Source organism: Hyaena hyaena, unplaced genomic scaffold (genome assembly GCF_003009895.1).
Source record: "Hyaena hyaena isolate Hyena2069 unplaced genomic scaffold, ASM300989v1 scaffold_798, whole genome shotgun sequence".
NCBI lineage: Eukaryota > Metazoa > Chordata > Mammalia > Carnivora > Hyaenidae > Hyaena > Hyaena hyaena.
The window spans coordinates 471,030-481,330 of NW_024081428.1; the positions used below are offsets into that span (position 1 = coordinate 471,030).

Sequence of the window (10,301 nt, forward strand, 5' to 3'; positions counted from 1 at the left end):
ATAGAAATCAATGAATTGTTTAGACAAGGAATAAGGAAAATCTCTTGAACTAAACTAATCAATCACCAGAGAGACTTGATAAAACGATTTCATTACTTGCAATCCACAAAAGGTTTCTTTCTATAAAAATAAATCATTTGGGAAGATTCTAATCATTAATTATACAAATAAATTGTCTCTTTAGTAACAGAAATTACAAGTAACAGTTTAAATACAAAATAATGTTAAATGTATCTAATGTATATGTAACTCTTTGCATTCACATTTTACTGGAATTTTAATAGGAATATTCTTGACAATATCCTCTTGTTTGTATACTAATATAATTTTATGTTTTTATGATAGCAATATATAAGAAATATCTAAAAAGAGAAAGACAAACATAAAATGAGCACCAAACCCGGAATTGTGTATTGTACAATTAATTAGGAGGTAAGATCACTTAACAAATTTAATAGCAGAAAGAATGTATTTATTGATTCTTTGTTGTCAGACACTGGGTCTGCAGTGACTAGCACAAACAGATATCAGTTGCTGTTATGAAATTTATCATATAGTGGGACAAGCCATAAAATGACTGCATTATACATATGTAATTTAAAATCAATGGAATAACACATGATTGCAGTGGAAAAAGTCATATGGCAAAAAAGCTGGACAGATTTGATTTTAGAAGGAAGTGTTAATAAGAATTAATGAATAAACACAAGATACACACATATGTATACACACACTAAATAATAGAAATGATTTAAATTTAAATTAAATGTAGAGATGTAAAGGTAGAGATTACTAAATTTTTTTAACTTAAACAATGTCTTAATTCCAATTCCATAATCTTATAGCCTTCACTAAAAACTTATTTTGTTATGTAAAAATAATAGTATAATATTTTATGTAGAAATGTGACTGTTCTATGGTTCCCCAGATCTCTGGTCACATAACCATAGAGATAATGATAGCATTCATTGTTGTAAAATTAGATGATATAAAGCAAAATGGATGCTGGAGTGCTGTGTCGAACTATATTACTCTGGAATATTTATGAACCATATATGCAACTTTGTTACATAAATGATTCCATTTTGTTTCATAACTTTTAAGGATCCATCCAGTGTTTAATCTGCAAGATTAAAATAATAAAATTAACAACCTTTCAATTCAAGCTATTTAACCAGAAAGCCTGTATTTAAGAGTCTAAAATTCAGTAAAGAGAAACTACTAACTTGAAAATTCTGAAGCCAAACTGTATGTGTTTGAATCATGGCCACCAGTGATTAGCTAAGTGATCTTTGCAAGTAACTTAAAATTCTTAACTCCATTTTTGAACTTAATAAATTAATGCGTACATGCATTGTAGCTGAATCCTGTTGCTGGTATCATAATATTCTTCTTGGTTCTTCAATAGATAATAGTTTGAATAAAAACGAACAACAGTAATTAGTTTTACTGAACATTCATTTTTATTTATTCTTTGAACAATGAGACCACATGGCCTCTATAATGAAATTAAAATTACTATGATTTTATGTTTTGAATATTTTATGCTTTTTTTCCTCGATATAATTGACTATATAAAAATCCCTGTAGAATAAATGTGTTAGATTTGCAAACTCATTGTTGCAATTTTAAAGGATTTCTTATTTTCCTTTCATAATATAAATGCTATTTAGTATATAGTTTATTTTACACACAAAGAGCATTCTTTTAGCTATCATTTTGTTAATACATTTCATAAAATTGATTATATCTGAACACATTGTATAATATTCATTCTCTGGAATTTCAGAACATTTCAGTTTGTTTCAGTTCAGTTTAAGTTATTCTAAAATGGGACATACATATTTTTTTTTTTGCTTTTCAAGGTATTAAACTGAATTTATAGAAAGATAATTGACTTCATTAATTCTAAGTTACAAATTTAGTTTTTGTCTACATGACTCATTACTTTATAAAGTGTTGTATTAATGCCACTAGCTAAAAATGTTGATTTATGTTTCCCTGAAGTACTATTTGTTTTTGATTTACATTCTTTTATCAGCATTGCCGAATTTCTATATTTAAAATGTTTATATATTTTTGCTCTATTGTTTTATTAACCAGCATATGATGTTCTTTACAGACATTTTCAATATTCCTATATTTTATTTTGTCAGATGGTGACAATATCACCCTTCATCCACTCAGTTCATCTTTATATGACAAATACATTTCAATTAATTTATTTAGATATTTTCATATAGTTTTGATAAATGTATCTTTTATATGAAACATATAATTAGAATTTTTTTAATCACATCTCACTGACTTATAGTCAATTTTAAAACTCATTTTTGGGTTCAGTCAGTTAAATGCCCCACTCTTGATTTAAGCTCAAGTCATGACCCCATGGCTGTGAAAAAGAGTCCTGAGTCAGGCATGGAGCCTGCTTAAAATTCTCTCTCCCTCTCTCTCTCTGACCCTCCCTTTCTCTCTTTCTCCCTCTCTCTCATAAATGAATAAGTGAGTAAATAAATAAATAAATAGAACTTTTGTTTCTCTAACAATTACTAATGACACTCCTTTTTTATTTATTATTTTTTCTGTCTTTCATGTTTTCTGTTGGATAGATCATTATTTTTATTATATTTTACTTTAGTTATTTTGGTATTTGCCTTAAGTTTGAGCCCATAGTAATGAATATTTACCTTTATAAAGCTCTTGATATTATCAGTATTTATAATTTTCTCATGCAAGACAAATACTTCAGTATATGATTCTAACATCTCTCTTATTTAAACTCACTACCATTTTTAAGTTGTCTAGATTGTTATTTTTACGTTCTTACAGAAATCTTTTTCCTTGTGTTTTCATCTTTTTTTTCTTTTCTTTAGATGACAGTAAGCTTGTAGGCCATAAACTCCAATGTTTCCAGATTTCTAGTCCATTCACTTGACCATTTAAATAACTCACCTTCAACTATTTCTCTATCCTCCAACTTTCATAATTTTCTGTTCTGTTTCATCCTCAGCTGATGACCTAGCTTTCAATTTCATCACTTCATTGAAAAAAATGAAGTAATATGATTTTGGTAAGAATTGCAGTGACGCTGCAAATCAATCTAAGACAAATTGGAATCTTAAAAACATTGACTATTTCAATCCATATACATGGTTTATATCTCCATTTACATAGGTTTATTTAATTTATTTCAGCAGTGTTTTGCAGTTTTCAGCAAACAAATATTGCACATCTTTTCCTAAATATATCCTTTTACTTTGTAGGTTTTAATGCTTTTGTAAGTGCTATTTTGCCTTTAATTTCAATTTCCAATTATATGGTGACAATATACAGAGTTAAATTAATTTTAGTATTTTGACTTTTTATGTTGCAGTCTTACCTAAGTTATTTATTTTAGTAGCTCATCTTGTAAGTATGTTAAGAATTATTTTTTGTAGATTTTTTAGGACACAATCACATCATCTGCAAATAAAGACATTTATTTTGTCGCTTTAAAACTGCATGTCTTTTATTTTTCATTATTGTTTTCTTGGAATTGGCTAGGTCATCCATGTTGTATTGACTATAGATCTGGAGAAAACAGACCTGGTTACCTTGTTTCAGATTTCAGTAGGAAAATATTGAATTTTTCACCATTGCTTATAATTTTGATGTAGATTCTTATAGATTTTTTCATCATTTCCTGGAGGTATCTTCCACTACTAGCTTGTTGGGGGTTTAGTGCTTTGTTGTTTTTATCACCAATGGATAAAGTTCATTGCTTTTTCTGCATCTATTGAGATGTTTGGAGTTCTCTATCTTTTTGGATCAATTGTTTGTTATTTCTCTCATTATGTATTTTTTTTTAATGTCAACTAAAATCTCTCATACTCATTCTTTCTCTCTCTTGCTCAGGACTTCAAATAAAAGTTAGGCCATTTGATTTTCTCTCACAGCTCTTTGATGCTGCTTTCTTTTAAGTGTATTTTTCTCTTCTTTATTTTAACATAGAAAATTTATATTGAGGGACGCTTGGGTGGCTCAACTGGTTAAGTGTCTGACTCTGGCTCAGGTCATGATCTCATGGTTTTTGGGTTCGGGCCCTACATCTGGTTCTGTGCTGACCAGGCTCAGAGCTTGGAGTCTGCTTCAAATTCTGGGTCTCCCTCTCTCTCTCTGTCCCTTTCCAGCTTGTGTTCTGTCTCTTTATCAAAAGTAAGTAGACAGTTAAAAAATTATATTGAATTATATTCAAGGTTATTGATTCTTTTCTTGATGTTCTATTTGTTGATAAACTCACTGAACAGATGATTCATCTCTGATATCATGCATTTTCACTTCAGATATTCTGTTTGCCTCTTTATATATTTTCCTTCTCTTGAGTGGAAATTCTCATTTGTTAATACATATTCACCTTTTCTATCAGGCATGTATTATTTGAATCATTGTTACATTAAAACCCTTATCTGATAGTTTCAATCCCCTATTATTTTGGATTTCTTGTTCTGTTGAATATTTGATACCTTGAGAGAATATTTGATACCCTGACAGCATTCTTTGTTTATTTGGTTTATGATATGTGTTGTAGTTGAATGCCAGATAGTCAAAAGTTGGTAAGGGGGAGGAATAGAAATGGAAAAATACTAAGAAAAGTAAACTCAACATTTCCCCTTTCTGTCTTTACACCCCCTGCCCCCACCCTGTAACACAGAAGGAGGCCTCTACAGAGGCACTAGGAAGACCTTTCTGGAATGGTCTGGCCCAGAAATATGAAGGTGTATAAGAGTATTATTAGCTAGAGAGGCCTGAGTGCATGCCTGCAACTCTCCTCAGAGACTGCAAAGCTGGAGTTATACCTCAAGTCTGTTATGGAGAGGGCACTTTGTATTTGCCTATGGTTGAGCTTGGAAAATCACACCTAGGTTTCTTGTCAGGGGCTAGATCCCTCCTACGTATCAAACTTATTTTTAACCATTTTTCTCATTCACTTGAGTTATCATTTATTGTCCTGTCTGTTGGACAGGTTTGTATTATTCAGGTGGTTTGAAATATTTCATGGAACCTGAATAATATGAACTTTTCTTTAATCTTGTTCAGGCAAAATTATTGCAAAAACAACAAATAATTTTGAAGTCAAACAGTTCTGTATTCTGCATTTTGCTGTCCCTGGACCCAAAACCAACCCTGAGTAAGGGGTTTGCTTTAAATTTTTAAGAAGCATAAGCATTGGAAAGACGTGGTTATTTCAGTTTGTGGAATTCACTGTTTTTTGAGGAAGATAGGTGGAGATGTGAAATCTAAGGGATGGCTAAACATTTATTTTAAATATACATATTCATTTATATTCATATATGTGTATGAATATATTCATATAAATATATATTTATATTATATTCATTTATTTTTATATTTTTTCTTGTTTATTTACTTATTTTGAGAGAGAGAGACAGACATGAGCAGGGGAGGTACAGAGAGAGAGAATGGTCAGTGCATCCAAAGCAGGCTCAGCAGAGAGCCTGATGTGAAGCTCGAACTTAAAAACCAGGAGATCATGATCTGAGGCAAAGTTGGACACTTAACCAACTGAACCACTAGGCACCCCCATTTTGAATATATTTAAACTTGAAATAAGATATTATTAAAAAAGAAAGCTTTTCCCAAACATGATATAACTATCCCTTATACATCCAAACACATATTAACCTTCCTTTATGAAAGGTATGAACACCTTTAGTGGTTGTTCATACCTTTGTAAGGTGACCCACACTGCTTTTTGATACTATCTAAATTAAACACTGAAAAATAAGATTAACCATAATTAACACTTTGTGCCCATGGACACTTAGAAAGTTTCTTTTAGGAACCTATAGCAATCCATAGGTTTTTTCTCAAAAGGAAACTACCTGAAGCAGATGGAAGAATTTTACTCCAAATTCTAAAGGAATAGCATCATTTACCTAGAAGTTCTGGGAGGCTTTCTCCTGAAACTGCTATTATTTTTTCTCTTTTGTGTTTTTACAAAGTTAGAAAATGCAAGTGAGCCTTTTTTTAAAAAATGGCAAACTGAGGTCCAATTAATATTATTTGAGTCTTAGATCCCATGGCCCAACAATTATTCCTTGAATTTCATGCATTAAAAATATAAGCATTAATAATAATACTAGATTTTATTTCTACTTTGAAATGTTTTATTACTATTTAGTGTTGTCATTGCTTGTAGCAGGTTAAAATAATGAAACCATGTATTGAGCACTTACTAAAAAGTAAATACTAATATTATTTCCATTTTATTTATGATACAATTTAGTCCAAATTCATATATATTTTCCAGACAACTCACAGCTGGTGGAATGTTCCAGAACAATACTTTTAGCTTCTGCATGAAGAAGAGCATCCTGACAGACCTTGACAAGCTCATCCTCCCCTGTGACTGGCTAAACTTCCACTCCAGTTTACAGTATCAACAAACTGTCCATCTGCAGTTGAGAGCTGGGAAAACCCTCTCCAGAGGCCTTCCTCTCATTCCGGTAGTGCCCAGCTGGAGACTCATTATCCTGCTTCTTCATAATGTGCCCGAAGGAAAAGGTACACACTTCGCTGTTCTCTTGAAAGACTTTTTTTTTCTTTCCAGATTAGAAAACTATGCAAACGGAGCTGTAATGTCCTATTTTCTCTATTTTAATCTAAGACGGAAACAAATGATAATAGATTGACTTTCCATCAAACAATTTGCCGTGTCCTGAAACAAAAGGCAGTGAGAGGGTAATTGGTTTGGGGTAAGAGAGGTGGTTGATGCAAATGACAATATACATTAGAATTTGGCATTCAAACCATGGAGAAAATAATTGAAGTTTTTCTGTTGGTCACATTTCACTTGAGTTGTTGGTATAAATATAGTGACAAGGCAGAAAGGGGAAATTACGTCTGATTTAACCCTGAAGAAATGTGATTGAAATAAGTCAGGACAATTACTATGTTACTTGCACTTAATATTTCTGTTTTTGTCAAACCACATTCTTCCGCGAGTTTCTTTAGTTCACCATTGTCAGTGAATGTGTATGCAGCCTTCACTGATGCTTGCCTCTGTACAGAATCTTTGGAACTTGTGCCCTCGGATGCTTCACTCACCAAGTTTCAATTTTCACTCTCTATTTTTCCACTTCCCATAATCAGTCTGGATAGGCTGAGTTAAAGTTTATTACCAGAGAAATGAATATGATAAAAATCCTCAATTACGGGTATTTCATTTTTCTATTTGATAGAAACTGAGCCTACCTTATCATTTTCTAATTTATTAAGGCAAAATTTATTCAAATACCTTAGAAATATTATGTAAGCACCTTCTCCTCTGGTAAATTGTATCCTGGGGTCTGAGTGATTCCACATTAAATGAATTGAAGCCATTTAATCTTCTACCTGATTCCACATGATTTACAGAAATGTCTGTGGGTGTTACTATAGGCAAATAAAATAAATGAAATCAACCTGAGTTGATGTTATGTAACTGTAAACTAGAAGCTAAGGTGAATACCTATTTCTAGTTATAGACCTTTATGAACACTTATTTTTTTGTATGAGAAAGACCATTATGTATCCTCTTTGATTTTTTCCACATAATCTAATTTTCTTTGAAAAAATCAGAATATTATATAACTGTCTCATGCATTTATCCTGATACAAAGCATCTGATATTTGCGGTTATACCTTTTTAAATGTTAATTTATTTATTTATTTTTGAGAGAGAGTGTGTACCAGCTAGTGGGGGAAGGGTAGAGAAATGGGAAGAGAGAATCCCAAGCAGATTTGCTGCCGAGCACTCTGCCAGGGCAGAGCCCTATGCCGGGCTTGAACTCGTGTCGGTTCATGACCTGAGCCAAAATCAAGTCAGATGCTTAAACGACTGAGCCACACAGGTGCCCCTGTTGTTATACCGTAAAGTCCTTTAAAGCAGCAAGGACATTTTGTAAATTTCCTGTAAAATAGAATAGCATATAGGCATCTCTGGAAAACATTTACACTTTACTACTGACTGTTTATTTTTCATTATTTATTTTTTAGGGAAATTACACATGACAAAAGAAAAAATAGACTTTTGTAGTTTTTGTTTTTCAAATATAAATTTTTGTGGTGTTGAACAGAAAGGTGAAGAAATCACTTTTCAGAGAAGACCAGAAGCTAGCCTTTCCATTGCGTTAAGTATTGATATTTCCACTCAAAAGCTATCCTGCTAAGGTTCTCATAATTACAGACATCCCTTTTCTTTGATAGTGTTTCAACTACAGTGTATAGACAATAATTGTCAAAAAATGAAAGTCATTATATAATTGTAAGACTTTTTTTTGAACAATTATAAGTTGAGAACAAAATTGAAGGGCAGGTACAGAGGTATACCATGCAAGCCATGCCTGCACCAATACAGAGCCTTCTCCATGATCAACATTTCCTATTACTGATACATCTGTTATGATTGATAAACCTACATTAACACATAATAATTACCTGAAGTCGATAGTTCACATTATGAGATACTGTTGGTGTTTTAAGTTCTATAGGGCTTGAGAAATGTATAATGACATATATTCATCATTATAGGATCATGCAGAGTATATTCATTGCTCTAAAAATTTTCTGTGTTCCACCCATTCATTTCTCTTCCCCTTGTCCAACTTTGAGTGGAAAACACCGATCTTTTATGATCTCTATACTTTTGCCTTTTTCATAATGTCATATAGTTAGAATTGCACAACATGTAGCCTTTTCAGATTATCTTCTTTCACTTATTAATGTGCATTGAAGTATTCTCTCATGTCTCTTCATGGCTCTATAACTCATTTGTTTTAGTGTACATTGTCTGAATGTACCACAGCTTATTTATCCATTCACCTATTGAAAGGCATCTTGATTGCTTCCAAATGTTGACAATTATGAATAAAGTTACTATAAACACCCACCTGTAAGTTTTGTGTGGACAGAAGTTTCAGGTCCTTTGGGTATGTGCCAAGCAATATCCATTGCTGAATAATCTGGTAAGAGTACGTTTCGTTTTGTAAGAAATTTCAGAACTGTCTTCCAAGTGGAATTTTCACCAACAATGAATGTGTTTCTTTTGTTCCATGTCCTCAATAGCATTTGGTATTAGTGTTTCAGAATTTTCCATTCTACTAGATGTGTAGTTGTATCTCATGGCTGCTTTCATAACACAAAATGTGAAGCATCTTTTCATAGATTATTTGCCATCTCTGTGACTTGTTCTGTGAGGTGCCTATTAAGATTGTTGCAGAGATTTTTAAATTAGATGGACTTCTGTTTAATAATTGAATCTGCTGCTAATTTACTGAATAAGATTGGAAAATTTATTTAATGTCTCCAGGCATACTTTTGGGCATACTTTTCTAATTATTATATTAGTATATAATTACATATAATACTAGAATAAGTATGACATAATGTAGTCTTGAAGATTAATGATGCCTGTAAAGAATTTAGAAAAGTACCCAAAACATTGAAAAGTGCTCGGTAAGTACTAATTAACATTTATTGCATTATTTTGTATCATATGTTAGTGATTTTTTAAAATTTGTTTTAATCTTTATTTTTGAAAGAGAGAGAGAGGGAGAGAGAGAGAGAGAGAGAGTATGAATGGGTGAGGTGCAGAGGGAGAGGGAGACACAGAATCTGAAGCAGACTCCAGGCACTGAGCTGTCAGTACAGAGCCGGATGTGGACTCAAACTCATGGACCAAGAGATCATGACTGAAGTCGTACTCTTAACCAAATGAACCACCCAGGTGCCCCTATGTTAGTGATTTTTAATATTAATTCAATATAGATAATAAATACATGAATAAATGAATTTGCTAATTGATAAATGTCTATGCTTTCCTGAATAGACTGTATTTTATTTTTCATTCAGTACTGCAAACAATTCTTATTCTTTGTATTATTTTGGTAGTAATAGATATCTAAACTCTCTTTTTTATTTTTTTAATTTTTTCTTGGGTGGGCAGGGGGTGTCTTCCAGTGAGGACCAAAAAATCTGCTAGACAAATTCTAAGAGTTGTAACACTTCTAAACTCTCTTTTCATTCTGAATTGATGTTTCTAAGCTTTATATAATACTTATAAAATACAAATTTTATTAGCACCATACTTGAACCATATAAACACACTGGGTAGCATGTATGAAATGCAAATTTTAAATAGTGAAAATTGTCCATTTCATATCAATTTTTAAACATGATTTTCATAGGCTAAGGTAAATGAAAGGTCCTTTGGTTAGTTAACTAATCTAAACTCTATAGTTTCCTATCCAACTAGCCAATCT

The 10,301-nt window shown here is 31.9% G+C and overlaps 1 non-coding gene across 1 annotated transcript; it reads right to left on the bottom strand.

The window, feature by feature from the left end:
- Positions 1-9,984: 9,984 nt before the first annotated feature.
- LOC120221649 lies at positions 9,985-10,046 on the bottom strand. Its single transcript, XR_005525863.1, has one exon. It is a non-coding gene; the product is annotated as a U7 small nuclear RNA (small nuclear RNA).
- Between the last annotated feature and the right edge of the window lie 255 nt (positions 10,047-10,301).